Source organism: Lagopus muta, chromosome 11, assembly GCF_023343835.1.
Source record: "Lagopus muta isolate bLagMut1 chromosome 11, bLagMut1 primary, whole genome shotgun sequence".
NCBI classification, from domain to species: domain Eukaryota; kingdom Metazoa; phylum Chordata; class Aves; order Galliformes; family Phasianidae; genus Lagopus; species Lagopus muta.
The window spans coordinates 12,278,215-12,296,236 of NC_064443.1; the positions used below are offsets into that span (position 1 = coordinate 12,278,215).

The 18,022-nt window shown below is 39.1% G+C and overlaps 1 protein-coding gene and 1 long non-coding RNA gene across 7 annotated transcripts in view; both read right to left on the reverse strand.

Moving 5' to 3' along the window:
• FHIT (fragile histidine triad diadenosine triphosphatase) overlaps positions 1-18,022 on the reverse strand; it is a 514,383-nt gene that overhangs the window by 176,322 nt on the left and 320,039 nt on the right. The gene's annotated exons all lie outside the window — the stretch shown is intronic.
• LOC125698961 (uncharacterized) overlaps positions 7,553-18,022 on the reverse strand; it is a 93,081-nt gene continuing 82,611 nt past the window's right edge. Inside the window, exons 2-3 of the long non-coding RNA XR_007379389.1 lie at positions 12,174-12,350; positions 7,553-12,043 (exon numbers count right to left, since the gene is read on the reverse strand). This is a non-coding gene — a long non-coding RNA (uncharacterized LOC125698961). The remainder of the gene's footprint in view (positions 12,044-12,173; positions 12,351-18,022) is intronic.

An 18,022-nucleotide genomic window follows, 5' to 3' on the forward strand; every position in this document is an offset into this window, starting at 1 on the left:
TTCAGTATAAACTCGTGATAAAATTATTTTATCTTTTTTCCCCAGCATGGCTTCACAGAACTATATGTAAGATTTAAGCATGCTTGAATGTCTCTAATAAAAAAAAAATCTGAAACGTCTAAATGTTTGAGTGGTCCTCTAGGGCACATCCATCCTGCCAAAAGTCTGACTCCCTGCTCCCTAATACTCAAACTAGGAATAACCACCTTGAATAAAACAGTGGTCTACTAATACAGGATATGGCATAGGGACAAATGAATCTCAAGTCAAGGACCTTCATCAACCTCCACTGCTTCCTGCAAGTGGTAGAGCACAGACCTCCCGCAGACTGGCATGGCAGGCTATCAACTAAACCCCACTGACCTTCAGTGCCATCTTTTTTATTAAGAGTTCCACTAGATTCAATCAGTGTTTATCAAACCATGGAAAAATGAGGTGGTTTTTTCTTCCTCTGGGCACAGAGAGGGAGAAGAGCACAAAAGAACTCATCAAACATTTACATTGGGCACTGCTGGCAGCACCCTACTCCACTTCGGACAGAGTGGAGGAGGGGCAGCTCCCAGAAACTGCAGGCAGTGACAAGTCTGAAAAAAGCCCTGGGTTTCAGATATTCAGAGGATGCTTCAGAAAGTCATTAGGGCATTTCACCAAAGAGCCAAAGACAAGAGCTTGCGCCTTGCTCCTGACTGCCCTCAGCTGACTACAGCACAAAGAGAGAAAACAGTGATCTAAATCCTTTCATTTTATCTGGTGCTGTCCTATTTTCACCCCCTGACTACCCCAGCAGAGGGGAGATGTGAAAACTTTCAGGTTATGCAACTCTGCAGTTTCACGGCGTTGTTTAGCACTGCGATGGCTATAATTGTGATACACTGAGAACATTTGCAACTTTCTGCAGATCTCACGCTCACACTTCTGCCCAACTGGTGTGACGTGCTTGTGTTATAACAGTTCAACGTGTTGCAGCTAAAAGCTGTCAAGAACATTGGCTCAAATGAATTTCTCCATACACTGTCCCTTGTTTAGGCCTTTCTATCTAGCAATCAGAGGCACTCAGTGATATTTGCAACCTTTACACTAGGAAAATGATTTAATCTCTGTGTCTCAGCATCCTCAACTGTCAGTCTGACATACTAATACCCCCTCTCACACAGGCAAGTGGAACAGGAACTTTGGAAATGAAGGACCAGGTGGGTGGCACCTCCCTACAGATAACTGAGTTATGTAAATCAGAGAGAGGTTTATGACAGATTAGGTATTCCAGTCTATCTACTGATCTTGGTGATCCTGGTCATATTGCAGAGCAGTCAGCTGCATTTTACATCATCTCACTGATGCCTTGAGGCAAGAATAAGAAATGTTTCTCAGCAGCTGCACCCAGACAAAACTAAAATACTTTTAGTAAAAGATCCAAACCTTGCAGAGCCTGGGAAAGAACTAACAACAAAAATTTCTCAAACCAAGCCATCCCTTTCCCTTCTTTCATCCCAGAATACTGCTGACATGCTTTGCCTGGGTGGTGGGGCAATTTGTTTGAAGCTCTCTGGCTTGTCTGTTGGTCTGTGGTTTTTATTTTTGTTTGTTTGTTTGTTTTTTGTGCAGGTGTATAACCAAACCTAGGGGAAGATCAGATGGGCTTGTTTACACAGTCATTACTGGTCTCTACAAAGCCCAAGGGGCTCCTTTTCTGATGTTTTAGAGATCTGTAAAATAAATCTGGAAAGAGCTGTGGAGCTCTTTAAAAAAAAAAAAGCAATGAAGAGGGAAGTTGGAACATATGATTGAGGAGGTCTACTGGAGGCACCCCAGTTTTTGCAACAAATCTAGCAATTTCTGCTGATATTTGCTTGAAGAATAGACCAAGCAGATCTGAATATTTACTCATCTGCAAAGCTTTTTCAGTCTGTTCCACATGTATCATCTGAGTGCTCTAGCAACAGACAAGTCAGGCTTTCTTTTTCCCCCTCAATAAACAATTTGCCTGGAAAGTGTCAGGAGAAAGGCCATATTCTGTTAAGAACTGATGTTTATTAAGATCCAAATCTTGCTCTACCCTACACTTAGTGAATCTAGTGATTGCAAAACAAACAAAACTTTGTATGGATTGGCTGCACATTGATCCTGAATGTAATGGAAATGTGCTCATACCAAAATCTAAGCAAGAGAAGATTTTACTATAACAACAGGTTAGGAAATCAACTTGAGAAATTTGCATTCAAACAAAATGAACAGTTTGTATGTTATTCGCTACACTGCGTCCATGTATTATTTCTGTAAATGAATTTCAACTCCTCAGTAGTCACACAATTAGACAACAGTGAAGGATTTGTACATAGGCATCTAGGAAAAAAAGCTTGATGAGTTGATCTGCAATTTGTTTTGGAAAAAATTCTGTTATCCACTTCATATCATCATTGGAGAAATTGCTTTTCAAATTTATTACATCTCAGGCATGCTAAGTACTCTCTAATGAGTTCAAAAATGTGTAATGACACTGTTAATTCTATGGCTAGTTTAGAATCAAGCCTCTTTCTTTTCTACAAAGGAAAATAGGATTATCAACTGCACTAGGAGAATTTTCTTAACATGATTGATAGGAAGAAAGAGTAATCACCTTTGAAGTGCCACTACATATAACACCTCTCTAGTGTTCTCTTTTTCCTCCTGACATCCATGAGTAATTGAAAGTAAAGAAGCTGCTTAGTGTGATCAATGAAGCCCAAATGACAGCCCCTTCTACAACACCTACCAGCACTGCCGGGTGACAACAACATCATCTTTGATACTTTAGAGTTGACACAGGGCAACATCTTTTTGAAGTACCTGACTTCAGTTTGGCAGATATCACATTTTCAGGAACACTAATGACTTGTACTGGGTGCTCATCTATCAGCACAGAAGACCTCGAGCAATAATGCTGGAAACTGGGTCGGAGATCCAAGTCTAACACTTGGGTTTGGACTCAGCCTCAAATCACCAGGCTTTGGCTATGGAAAAGCCTCCAGACCTGTTTCACAGCCAATGATAATAGGGACACTTCATTGCAAAGGAAGGTGCCAAGTCCTTCCTAAATATTATCTGCCCTGTGTTGCACAGGCAGTTCTGCACAGCACCATACAGATCTCCAGAGACAAGATCGCCAGGCACTACCATGCTCCCCAGGTAGACTGGAGTTGACTCACTCCATATTTCTGAGGGATTATTTTGTCTTAGAAAGAAAAAAAGAAGAAAAAAAACAAAACAAAAAAAAAAAAAAAACCCAACAGCATTGAACTGATTGCTTCTTATTCATCCATGTAACTTTTCTAATATTTTTCTGTATTAGCAGCTTAGATATTTACAATGAATTAAACTATTGTTGCATGAGGAAGTAGCAAAACAACTGTCTCTTTCATACTGAGTTTTCTGCAAAATTACAGGCTAGTGTGAGCTGACTTTTCTAAGAATAATTCTCATGGAAGATAACCCACAAATCAAGCAATTGTGAACACACTGGGCCTCTATCTTGAATACGAGGAAAAAATGTTCCCACTCAATAAGCAAAAAAAATACTGAACGTAACTTTACTGAAGTTCAAACTGCTAAGATCAAACCTATTGTTTCACAGTCCTAGGCACTGAAATTGGAGGTGGCACACCAAGGTTAAATCACAGTATTGACAGCTTCTTGTGTCAGACATCTGTCAAAATGTAATAAGGGACCCATGAAAAGAAATAAGATGCCAAAAGCACATCACAACAGAGTTTTCCATTTTCATACATCAGGATTTATAAGTCAGAGAAACAGTGTTTTTATGAAAACGTGGTGACTGCTACATGCCAAAGCCTTGTTTAGCAGAGAACTGGATTGGGTCAAACTATGCATGCTTTAGAATACTGCAAAATCCCACATGTGGGAATAACCTTCCCTGCTACGGATGGCAGAAGAAAGTGGTATAAGTCTGACCAAATCAGTACCCCAGCTCAACACATACCTGTTGTCACCCTTGCAGCTACTCCACAGGTTCCCCTTCTCACCTGTTTTCCATGCCTCCCAATACACAATGCAAGTCTGAGCTCCATTTTATTTACAAAGAAACTGGTGATACACCAGCACAAACCAACAGAACTGTTTAAGAAGAGAAAGAGGTATCAACCGAGCCAAGTCAATATGCTTACCAATACATGTGGTTAATGCATTATGGGAGGTCTTATCAGTGCAGTAACTGATCTAGGGAACCAAAGCTGGGTAAAACAGGAAAATGCTGGAGAGTTTCAAAACTGCAGATAGGTTCCACAAGCACAGGAAGAAAAGAGGTCCAGTACTGTGGTACTGACAACTTCTTTCTAAAGGAGATTACTGTAATATCTGTTCTTTGTAATTAAAGTGAAGTGACTTTAACACAGCAGAGCTTGCTGAATGTTATTGATGTTATCAAATGATGCAGTTATAGAATAACTTAAATACCATTCACATCCTTTGGCTGGCAAACTTACTATAATGAGTTTTGGCTTTATAGCAATAAATAACCTCTAGCAAATCTACTTCCCGCTCTTACTATTCACCATGTTTATATGAGAAAAATAATAAAAACAATAACTACAAGATGTAAATACATTATGTAAAAGAATCACTTATTTCCATGTGGAAAAAAATTATTTTCCTTTAAGAGCCCAATCATAATTTTCTTGTTCATTTTTAAATAGCCCTATTCTACAACATAAGACTGCCCTGTATTTGCTTGAGAGTCTGCTTTTTGAAGCTGATTTCTTTACAATTGTGAAAGATTCCATATCAAATACTTATGTAGTGCTTTGGCAATGCCACTCCTACCAGCAGGAAGGGGAATTCATAGCTACAGCTTTGCAAGAAAAAAAGTAACATCTTCCTGTGATTATTGATTGCCATCTATTTTTGTGACACATCTGTGACTTTCAGTGACTTACACAATAAGTGTTCTACATTAGTAATGCATCTTCTCTGTTTATTTGTTCATTTACGTGATAAATTAAAAATTAATCTTAGGAAAACAAATCTAAGATTTTTGACAGAAAGCAAAATATTAAATGAATATTAATTTATGAAAGGCCACAGAGTAACACCCAACACAAGACTAACTTACTGTGTGCACTTGTGCATTGACATCACCTACACGCACACATCAGTGTATATACAGTTTCTTTTTTTTCCCTCCTTCCCCAGTTAAGTGATTCAGCAACCTGCTACCCACTCTCTCTTGCCAGAGGGGCCAGCAGCAGGGCTCAGCATCGCCTGCTTCTGCAAAGGGACCCCGAAGATAAGTAAGGTTTGGGACCTCAGGCTTGACCCCTACCACAAGCAATTTGAAAGGGACAAAGTTATCAACAGTGGTCAATTCCCAAAGGCTCTTTGAGCCTCTGCTGCTGGCAGGATTTAAAGACTAGAAGCAAAATTAGAATTGCTATTTACTAATTTTTTTTTTATTTTTTTTTTTTTCTGGAAACTTCTGAGCTAGCTCACTTTTTTAGCTCACTAAAAAAAAAAATTGTAAAAAAAAAAAAGAAAAAAAAAAAAAAAAAAAAAAAAAAAAAAAAAAAAAGGCTTACCATGCCTGTTGCACACAAAACAAAAACCAGTCCTTGCCACGCAGTTTGCAAGCCGAGTGCCTCCTCCTATACATACATATTGGTCAGCCTCATCCTCACCTGCGCTGCAGTCAATAATGTCACATTCTCCATGGCATAGACTGCAACAATCTGCATGATTTTGTAGTGTAACAAGGAAATATTCAGAAAACATAACTTTTAGGCTGAAATAATCTGTAGCATCTCCAGAAAGCTATCTCCCTCAGCAGCACCCTCCTCCAGCCTGGTGCTTTTTCTATCATACAGCTACATTGATGCTGTGCTCTGTGTACCCTCAGCTCCCTCTGGCTCCGTAGGATTTCTCTCTTCCAGCAGTGCTCACAAGTGCAGCAGTCTGATGCAGCACTGCTGAGATAACCATAGCTCACCTAAGAGCTGATCTTTTATCTAAAGGTCCAGAACAAAGGCACTTGAGTGGTGGCTCTTGCATTTAGAATTGCAAGAAGTCAAAGCTTATGGGAACTTTATTATCTGCACAAGTCATCACACTTCAGATGAAGTGTAAAAGGATGTGACACTCCAAAATTATGCCCTACTGCTCATCTAATGGTAGCTACGGCACACAGAAATATCCTTTAATCAGTTATCCTCAAACATCTTCCAGTGCTCTGCCTTTTATAATTAAAACATGCCAGCCAGAAGGAAATATGAGATTAAGTGGCATTCACAACATGCCTTTGAGCAGAGATTTACAGAGAACAAGTCATTTGAGATTGAAAAGATATTCCAATCCTTTCTGAAAGTTCTGAAGAACATGAGCAGAAGTGCAAAGAGAGTAATCAGAACTACTCACACAGACTGCTAATGTCAAAGATGATGACAATGCAGAGTCCCTCAGTAGTCTGAAGGAGACATGTCACCATCTGGAAGAAGCACCTCTGTGTCCCCACAGCTTACAGGAAAAGCCTTCTGCACTGAGGTGCTTCCACTCTGTGCCCGCTAAGCCAGACAAAGCCCAAGCCTTAAACATAGTTAAACACTCTATTCTGTATTTAGATAAGCGCTTCTGGTGATGCTATGGAAACTACTGCCTTTCTCTACATGGACTCAAAGCTAAATTGAACATCCTCTTTCTACAAGCTAAACTTTCTTCTCTTCAATGTTGGTACCATTATAGAAATGGATGCTGACAGTGTTTGCTCTTGACCTCAGTTCAAGCTCCTTTTGTTTCTCCATGTACTCCAGGTAGTCCAAACAAAGGTAAATACTAAAGATGGCTCACAAACGCTAACATCTGGGGAAAAGGAGAGGGGAAAAAATGCTTACACTATCACACTGGTGTCAGGTGAATAGTTAAAGCAAGGAACTAGGTGAGATGCTGCATTTAGCCTGCTGTAATTCTGAAGGTTCCAGTCTTAAATCTCAAAGCAAATGCAATTCAGATACCCCTTATGTTTCTAGTTTTAACAGCTGCACCTCATGCTCAGTCCTTGATAACGTGCAGCCATGCAAAAGCAGAAGGTGCTACAACTCAATCACAGAGCCCTTTCTCAAGAGACAGGTTTCCTTTTCCATGTTGCACTGCAAAAATACACAACATAATACAGCCAGGAAAGAAGCAAGGATCATTACCTCATGGGGCCCATGGTTTAAGCTTTTGGTTTTGAAATATGTCTGCCTTTCTAATAGAACAATGGTTCTGTTGCTATTTTCGTAAATCATTTCACATATCTATTTGCTCAAAACTTATTAAGATGAGAAAATGGGTTACACCTACCATTGCAGAATAAATATTATCTACCCAAGTATTATTTGCATGCATATCATGCTGTCACAAATATTAAAATGAGTGTTTCACCAGCATGTAAACTAGATCACAAGAGAAGAAAAAGGAGCTAATTAGAATACAAAAGGTGCAAGGCAAAATAAACAGAACAAGCAATGAGCCAGATGACAGCATTCTTTAGGCTTTTACAAGGAGGTTATTTCTCCATACTTGTGTGGCAGAAGCATCCATCAATGATCGTAAGATTTCCATTGTCTCCTGTAAAGGATTTTGTTTTAGTGGCACCAATCCTACTTTTTACATATATATTTCCCGAGTCAAATCCATTTTGGACCACTCATACAGCAAGTCTCAAGGAATGTTTAGGTTGCATGCTTGACCTTCCCCAAGTGCTACTAACTGTTTCAACAGCTGGATTTTAGCTTGATTGCTGGAAGCGAGGGCTTTCGGGAACATTTCTACTGAAAGCACAGAGCAGTTCTTACATCCTCCTGATAGATCAAAAAAGCCTTAAAGTGTGTCTAAATGTACCCAATTTTTTCAGAAACTAAAAGGCAAACAATAGTAAGTCCAAGGTTAGTCTCTCTCTTGCCTGTTAATCTCTTATTTTATTAAGTCACTTCTATCATTTTAGAAGGCCAGCTCCTGAGTCCTGAAAACCTAAAGGCAGTAATACCCACTACTAAGCCAGCCTGATAACAGCTTGGGGATCTCACTTCTGCACAGTAATTATCTCATCCTGAACTAAGGAGTTTTTCTGACCAAGAAAGGGCACTTCTCCAGTTAACTAGAGACCTGAACACACTGGTTACAAAGAGTACTCTGCTATTTCTTGCACTCTGTATAAGAGTTATGAATTGATTGCACAGGTAGGTGCCTTAAGAGACCATTTCCTGGCTACCGTTCAGTTCCCTTTTCATACTGGGATACCCCAGCAATGGGAAGCCTTCCAAGCCAGTAGGTGTGTGTGTTGACACAGAGCACAGTATAGATCCACCTGGGAGCCTGCATGCACTGCACCTCAGTCCAATGTGCAGTCAAACTCTCTTCTACACTGATTTAAGGAAGTGCTGGATTTTTAACCACGTAGATTAGTCATAGGAAACCTCACAACCACGGCAGTTTGTCATCCCTTGCATTACCCATATGCCTGCAGCCAAGCAGAGAGGATGCTAAAGACAGTTTCTCTCTTAACTCTTCAATATTTTATCAACACTTTTTACATAATATTTTAGCTTCTAGATATCCTCCTGTAAAACATCAAATGCCTGAAGTAGTTTTCCTGTTCCAATTTATATATATATGAATGTGTATGTGTGTGTGTGTGTTTATATATACATATATATTTCAGTCCATGGCATATACATGTACAATGTGAAGGCTGATTGACTTATGCCTTTACATATTCTGACAAGGTCTTCCCACTGTGCTCAGGAATATTCCAGGCAAGAAGAGGAAATGGTATTGCAAAACAGAAACTTTGCAGTTCTCACCCGCACAAATAGTTTGCCTCAAATCTATCCTGAATGCTAAACACTGCAAAAACAGATGTAGTGTGTAAAAAATAGTTCAAGTGACGTAGGTGAAGGAAAAAAAAAATGTCTGTACCTGATGCATAACAATAACTTGCAAATTTCTGCAAATACACAGCTGAAATTAAATAACTTCTTTTCCAAAATAAAGACACATTACATTGATAAGTTAACTAATATAATCTGACTCTGAGAAACCTGAGCCATTCTCCCTGACTCCTACTAAGAGAATATAACTGTGTCATTTTGTAAATGACACTTTGTTGTCACTGCACTTCAGAGAGCTGAATAATAAGGGATTTCTGAATTGTAGGTACTGTGAGAAAATGACAGGATTTTAAGTAACAGGTGAAATTTGCATCTTGGTACCTGCTGAAGGAAGGATCAATGTCCATTTTGACTTCAATGTATGTAAGGCAGAAAGTGCTTTTTTGATAAAGCAAAACCAGGGGGATGCTCTAAGTAGTGCTCTCGCCTTTAGAAAAGGTGAAGGGGCAGGATTTTGCCCTATGAGCAGGATAAAGTACAGCCAAGTTACCAATTGTTCAAGAATTTACAGAATGATTTCCACAATAGTCCTTCCTGGAAATAGTTGCAGACATAATTTTCTGTTTTATTACAAAACAGATAATCATTTTTCTCCACCATTTACTAGAAACTGGGACTCCTTTTTTTCCCAGGTTGAGCACCATCCATGGAATAGGTCTCTGTTGTTTGTCTTCCCAAAAGCAGAAAGGCCCTGATTGTCAAATGAATAAACTAAGCTTTGTAAGCAGGGTTGAGGAAAAGCTTTTGTTAACTTTGATAGTCAGGCTATTTTCACCATTGCAGTATCCTTTGAAACGGTTTTGGAATAAGTGTATCAAGTAAGTCTGTCACCTCAGGGATGGGAACAATGTTCAGATTATTTTACTACAGGACGAAATAAAACAATGTCAACTGGTTGCATGTTACAAGAAACAGTACAGAGCCCAGAAATCCCTCTTACTACATTCTGTTTCTGCTTCAGCTCACCTCACCTCACCAAAGTTTGCTGCCACATGTTTAAATATCATCAACAACAACCACTGACCAATGTACTGGAGAGTCAATGAATAACAGGATTGGTTCAAAGACAGGAAACCAATCAGAATTTCGAGTACATATTAAATTTTACTCATTTCATCTTAGAGGGAATCTATTGCCTCCCAAGTCCTTAAATTAATAAGTCAGCAAAAGAATGTGCTGAATCCCAGATGTTAATTGCACAGACTCACTGGATTAGAACTGCAGATAATTAATTGCGAAACTTTAATACATACTAAACTAAATGGATGATAAGATTTCCAGTAGGTGGTTCTGAGGTCCAGAAGGGAAAGATTATTTCTTAAAATATGAGAGCCTTAGAGGCCAACATCATCCACAATGTCTGATTTCAGGAAATCAGAGAAGCTTGGGAAACAGCAGAAGGGCCAAGTGAGGAGATGTAGTGCTTAATGCATACAGTGCAGCACCTCAAGGGGCTTCATACACTGCAGTTCATTTTGGTAAGCAGCAGCTTTTGAGCTTTTAGACACAGTCTGTGATTGTTCACTATGTCTCCTGTAAGGTCAGCTGTAGACAAAATGATCCATTAGATCTTGCTTTAAAACAAAACAAAAAGCCACCACCACAGCATTTACTTCTATGATACCATAATTTCATTCTCCCAATTCTTAGGAATGCAGTTTGTCTGATAAAGCTCAGAGTAAAGCAATGTAAAGATAGATGAACTAAGATAAGGACCTTTTTAAGGGAAAAATGCCTACTTTCATGAGGATTTTTTTTTTTTTAATCTGGGAAGCACATAAAGCTAAAAGAATATGACTAACAGAGCAATTTATATTTCAATTATACATAGTAGATCTGGAAGGTCTCAGATAGAATAAAAGTCACACAATATCTGGTTTTACTTGCTCATTAAAATATGAATTGAAAAGGAAAGGCAAAAGTAAAGATGGCAGAGGCTTTAAGTCATGTGTCATCTATAAGATATTAGGAAACTGAATCTGGCTTTGAGTCCCCTCCTCAGTTTTACCCTCACCACTCCTCTCTATGCACCAAAGACTTCACTTTTGCACGCTATCTACCTGGTGTTTCACTGATACAAACAAAATCAGATTTTTTTTTCCTCCCAAAATGTGCAATGGTGACTTTCAAATCTAAATTTGCAAGTGTCTGCCGCGTGCTCCTGGGATTTTACTAGGGAGTATGACCAAGAGGCATAATTTGAAACTATTGTTATACTGATAATGCCACAGCTTATTTTCCTATTACAGGTGATCCAAGGGAAGTAATTTCCTGTTTGATGAGACACCTAAATGACATGTAGCTGTGGGTATCAGAAAAACATGCCCTGTGATTAAATTTAAAGAATGTTGAGCTTATATTGGCTAGTACCTGTTACTTTTTGAATGGCACTTCACGATTTGCAGCTCCATTTAAAGGAAGTTTTATAGCATCTCATTTGAAGGTTCACGACCTCGAGGTCATCTTTGATATCAGCCCATCTTTTGATTATCAGTTTAGCTACGTGACAAAAACTTCTACACCTACAGAGGATAGTAAGTAAGGCTACAACCAAGGCTGTCTCAGGATGGTGCCAGGCTGTCATTCATGCTTTCATTACATCTCAGCTGGATTACTGAAACATATTGTTCCCAGGCCTTCCGGACCAGGCACTTCAGAAGCTGCAACACAGCAAAAATATTGAAGCTGGAGGGATTAAGTAGCTGTCAGCGAGCACGGCCCACAGCAGCCATGCTGAGAGCTTAACAAGAACCACAGGTAAGGCATCAAACTGCATTTCTGTTATCCCAACCCCACCTCTAATAATAGTTTTCCCCACCTGCACCAGGGGTGAGCCCAATAAATAGATTTGGTCCCTCTCTATTGCTGTTAGTGATGGAGCACACAGAGGCTGAGGACTTCCTGAGCACTGTGTGGTGCTGTATACATCAGGGGATTGTAGGGAGAACAAGTTTGCCTTCCAGCTGTCTCAGATCCGAGGGATTCTTCTGCCAAATTTAACCAACAGATCCACTCTTCATTTCTTCAGCATTATTTACTTTGTCAAAGGAAAAGTTCCCAGCTGTGCTTTCCGAATTCTCCTGGATGTCACCCAGACCACCTGGATTCCCCAGCTCCCTACTCTAGGATTAGATCTATTAAAATAAAATGACAAATTTGATATTAAAGCCAGTGTATTTATGTAACGTGAATTAATTTACTAACCAACCAAGAGCTTAAGATATTACTCAACTGTAAGGTTAAAATACGCCCCTGAACACTTACACCATTAGCAGGTGGCTGCAGCTACTCCTCCCTGTTGGACTCAGCTATGGATCCAGTGAACACAGCTGCTCACAGCAGTTTCATATCAGTTGGGCCTGAGATACAGGTGCTTTGGTTCAGTTGCACTCCCATGTCCTGGCGTTGTGGTTAAAAAGAGATCGCACAGCTACTTTCAGTCTGCATAGAAATGTAATGCAGAGACATACTGAATACTCATGGAGAATAAAAATGGGACAAATTAGACCTCAGTGAGGACTTGTTAACAGAGTCACTATGGAAAAAGTATCTAAAGCTTATTTTTAATATAGAGCTGTTGCATTACAGAGTTGAGCCACAACTCACTAAGCATCACACAAGAGCCTTTGAATACTTTTAAGCAGTGACAAAAAGTATTTATTGAACCACATGTACTCTCAGTGGTATCTCAATATCTCTTTCATACAAACACCTCCTCAGTTCTCATTCTGTAGTTGCTGCTTCTATGGTTCTCCTACATTTGAAGGGCATTTGGAAATTTACTGTATGTTGTAATGCATTGGTATAATTACAAAATCTCATTAAGGAGGACTTGATTATTGATTTACTGGTTTTCTATTCATTAAATTTCACTATAAAGAGCATTATTACTTTTTAAGTCAGCATGCTTAAACACAAATGGAATTATCATAAGAGAAACAACATAAAATGGAACTATTAATATTAAAACAGTTATAGTTTGAAGATTATTCATTTAATAAATCTTTGTGATATTAGCAAGATTGATGAGTAGTAGTACAAATGAGGGGAACATGGGAGAGATGATCATTTATTATCATTACAGAGATATAAAGTATGATTCAGTGTTTCATAATGGATGTTAAATTTGATTTAACATATGGCTGACTCATTCTCTGAAAACTGTTCTTAAAGACAAACTCATTGAAAAGTCAAATCCATTGTCTTAATAACACACTTGAATTATCTTTTGATAAGAAAATACCTACCATGTCCTAAGAAATTTCAGGCAGATTGTGGCAGAGCTGCCACGCTATATGCCAGCAGAACAGAAAATCCACACTTATGGTTAGAAATAATGCCTCCAGCATGCCAGAGCGAGAATAGAAAATGAGTGCAAACCATCTTCCATAGCAAACCCATGTGCAAAAAGGGCTACCCTCTCACTTCCCCTGTGCATACGCGTTCAATACTGCTTTTATTCATGCAAAATGCAACAGCAAGTGTGCATCAGAGTATGAACCAGGAGGTGACACTTCCTGATTCTCGCACTGCACAATTTGAGATGGAAAAGAGCAGTCTTACTTTAGAACACCTGCATTACTCAAGCATTACAGCCCCCAAAGAAATGCTAAGCAGCAGAAACTGTTGCTTCCCTGATGACACTACTTAATACCTGATTAATAGAAAGTCCAACATATTGTAAGAAGGGATAATTAATTGCTTGATCATCGCTTTAAATAGCCTAGCTGGTTAACAAACAAGTCACCTTAAATGAACGAATAAAGATCTGGAAGACATTTTTTGTGTGTACATCTGAAGTAACTACTATCCAAATTAACAGCATGTTCTCAGTGCCGTTGTGGTGTTCCTGCTGAGCAGCCTTGCCATAAAAATTTGGGAAAAATACTCTTGTAGGTCCATCATTATTTTGCTGAGGATTAAGAGTAAGCAAAATTTACTCTTTCCTTGCCCTGTCCCCGACATCTCCCCCTTCCACCTCCCATGAACAGGACATCAGTGAGACTGAATGAATGCCCTGTAGCGTCCTTGGCACATTCAATGCCATTGTCATATATCCTCTGACATTTTGCACTTCTCCATTCTCTATGTCTGCTGCCTCTTTCCTTGGTGGTAGTTATTCGCAGTAATTTTTGTTTAATTAGGAAACGAATCAAATCAATACCTCACCACCTCAATGTTCATCTCACAGCACCCTAGGGGTTATTTATTATTTATTCATCCTATTGTGATAGTCCAGCCCTTGTTAAAATACTGGCAGCACGAGTCCCAGCGGTATGGTTTACTGGAAGGTTTACAGTTCTGGCCCACCAGGTTCCTCTTTAGAAATCATCCTCATAAATAGACTCCAGTAAAGGTCTGATGTTTTAATTTCCCACCTCTACAGAGCTTTACTTGTTTCTACCCTCTGTCGCATGCTGTAACTAATCCAGACTGGTACTTAAAGGAAAAGGATTGTTGAGCTACTCTGTTACCCCTTTTCATGAAACAATTTACATCCTTAAAGGAAAGATTTTGTCTTGTTCTAACAAACTGCAGGCCTAATGCTGGGTTGTGTTGCAGGATCTGGCCTTTAATAACAGACATATTCCTGTACACACGTCTTCCCAAATACCCCCTCGTGTAAGGGAAATGTGACAGACTTAAATGTGCAGAAAAATAACAGAGTATTATGGTCTTTATTCTTCAAATATCATAATCAGGTAATTATCTGCCGAAGTGTCCTGTTCACTTTCTCTTTTAGTCACTTGTTTATTTAGGAAGGAATTCAATCTGCACACCAATATTTTGCACATCTTAGATGCACCATCTTCACCCATTTCATTTCTTCTCCATCTCTTCCGTGAGAATTTACTTTCCCATATGTAGCACTGTTCAAGCAAGCTTCCCAGTTGTCAAATGCACTGAGGAAGTATTAGGAGAAAATCGTGACAGGATGAAAAGGTCTCAGAATATTTGGCAATGGATGTATATGGCAGAGAAGATTTGCAATAGGGAAATTCTAGCATCTGCATAGGTTATAATTCAATCTTCTTTCTAATTTTACAGATTGACAATGGATTCAAAAGCTCCCAGGAGAAAGTCAGCATGGCTGAAATGTAGGAGGTCTGGTACAAAGATGAACAAACCTTGTTAAGTGAAACCTTTGAATATGTATGCCCTTTTTGATTTGCTGCAGTGAGTTTCTCTACCACTAGTAATTCACTTCTGCTTGTTTACATTTAAAGGATAACATTCATAATAGAAAGCACAAATGAAAAAATGACTTCTGCAGATGATTAAGTGTTACAGAAAGATAAGGTTGGAAGCTAACTGTGAAAGCTGTTAATCACATTTACCCCAACATCAGCAGCACTGCCCCATTCACACTTTCCTTCCTTGGAAACCACACAAGAAAAAGGACATTTACAAGACATGGAGGCATGGATATGTTTTCCTAGTGCTTTTCTGGACTATCTGATGCTTAATCTACAAAGTTACTCACAGGTGAAAAAGCTTTCTCAAAGTGAAACTTTGAATGCTCAGCACAGTGCTGAGGAGACAGAAATAAGAAAAAAAAAAGAAGTTTAATTGCTTTTGCTTAATCTGTAATTAATCAAAAGCATGTCTCTTCTCACCATAGCATCATAGGTACCTGCAAAAATGCTATGTTTTAATCAAATACATATGCATCTTGGGCAAAATTAATCAATGGTGAAATAGCAGATCAACCAGATTCAGCCACCAATAAGATTTTTTCTGAAGTGTTTAGAAGCAGCAAACATACCCACGAGATTTGCACTGACAATTTGCTGCTTATATAAAGATCATAAACACACTAATCATGTAAACTGTGGCTTCAAGCACCCTTTATCCCAGCATCACTCATCCCAGTGTGGAGCCCATCCCAAGTCATTACCAGCAGCTCTTTGTTAAAGTGAGCACGTCCTGCAAGATTTGAAGCATTTCAAAGCTCTCTTGGACTGCACAGACCAACTCTGTCAGATGCAGGTGTTTCCACTGCTTTAACTTCTCTTTTTTCAGAATTTTACTGATATGTTTAGGATTGCTGGTTTCATCTCTATTGCTGCCAACAGACACACATGCTTACTTTTTTCATGTGATAGGGATATTTTTTTTCTATAACCTCAAACTTCTATCTTTTATTTCAGCCCTTTGAGCATTTCTAAATAGAATAGGTGTCAAGGGAATATTAGAAGAAAAAGAAAGACTGCTTCATTGTGTTCAGATGGTTAAATAGTGTTGATCTATCTTTGATGCTTGTCTTTGGCCAAGTTGTCATGGATTTGTTCACAATACCTAGTTTTTACACACACTGTAGTTTTTTCCTACTTCTTAGTATAACTATGTATGTACTTCTATGCATAACCATGAATTTCTGAACTGCAGGACTCACCATTCACCTTAAATTATCTGATTATAGCTCCCTTGTTTTTATGAGCTTTCAAGGATGAAGACATCTGAAAACAGTTAATGGCTCAAATGCTTAAAATGCCACAGATATAAATTTATCATCTTGACTGTTGCTGCATCTCATCCTGTCTGACTGCCTTAAAAACCTACAACCCAATCATCACCAAACATGAGTTTGTAGCAGTAGGAACTATCATTGCTAAGGATGCTCAGGGCTACTGCCTTGGGTGAAACGTTGCAAACTTATCTGCACCAATGTTAGTTAAATTACTATCAGCTTATGGAAATGTTTCACAGCACCAAATACATGAAAGTACTGACATCTGAAATAAACGTATGTGTTGTTCATTATGTTTCTTCCTTCTCATGGCCATAGTTTCTAAAAAGTCTTTCCAAACAGGAGGTGAGATGTAAATTTGAAAGCCTCCTTCTGTGTAGCTCCATGCTTTATCTGAATCTTTTCACCGCTTCCTAGCCAAGCTTAAATGCCACATAGATGATATTCAGAATATATGGCTTTTCTGTTCTTTTTTGTTCTTGGGCTTCCAACACTGATGCTATTGTTGAGCACTCAAAGGCTCTTTGTAGCCCAAAATAGCTGTACCAAGACTTTGCCGTATTCAATCATTTTTACCCAGAACCTCTCTTCTATTCTGTAGAGTAGCAATAACTCTTCTAAACCCTGCATGCTTTTGCAGACATGTAAGGTTCAAAAGCCCTGATGCCTAGTTAATCAATACTTTAGGAGGATCTTGTATAACACTCATTAAAGCCTAACACATTGTATTTCTTCATCTTGACTGTGCTCTGTATTCAGAACGTGCTGCAGCTTCTCTCCAGCTTAGTGTCCTTCAAGTTCCTCATGCAGCTTTTGGGGTATTTTCCTGCTCATCTCCCAGTGACACAGCTTAACATCTCAAATAAATGTTTTGTCTTATATCTTCCCTCGTCTATAGACAAAATAAAAAATAAAAAAATAAGGCAGAGTGGGACATATGGAAAAAAACAAATTCTCAAGTATTAATTCCTGGTGCTGCTGCTGCTGCTGCAGTTTTCGCTCTGAAGTGAGAAACCTGCAGGTGGTCGGTCAGGCAGCAGAGCATGCAGCAAAGACATCCTCACACACTCCCAGTCAACATGGCTGAATAACCAGATGGCTCTGAACAGCAGTTATTTTCTCCATCTCACTCTTTGAACTCAACTGTGGGCAAAACTGACAAAGGCTTTATGGCTAATTTTGTCTGCTGCCTTCAACACCACACAGAGAGATTCCAGCGCCAGTCTAAACAACACCATGCATTGTTCAGCCTTTAGCCTGGCCTCAGCGCTGCAGGAAGGGCTCGAACAAAGCTCATACACTGCCTATTTACAACTTCTGGCCTATTCCAAGTGTTCAATTTGTTCACACAAAGTCTCCTAAATGAGGAATAAGAATTAAAATACAACCAAACCAGCCTCTGTCTAATAACTAGTTAGATAATGCTTAGAAAATCCTGTATTAAGTTGAAATATACTGCTCTCTCCGAGGCAAACCGGAGTTTAACCTCAACCTGTACTTGGTCATCATGCAAAAATCTTAAACTGCAAACTACTGTCAGTCTTATTTGTAACTACTTACTTAAAAGAGCAGCTCAGGAGATGCACACACCCTTTGCCATCTCACCTGGGCAGCACTGCAAACTGACCACCAGTCAATCTCC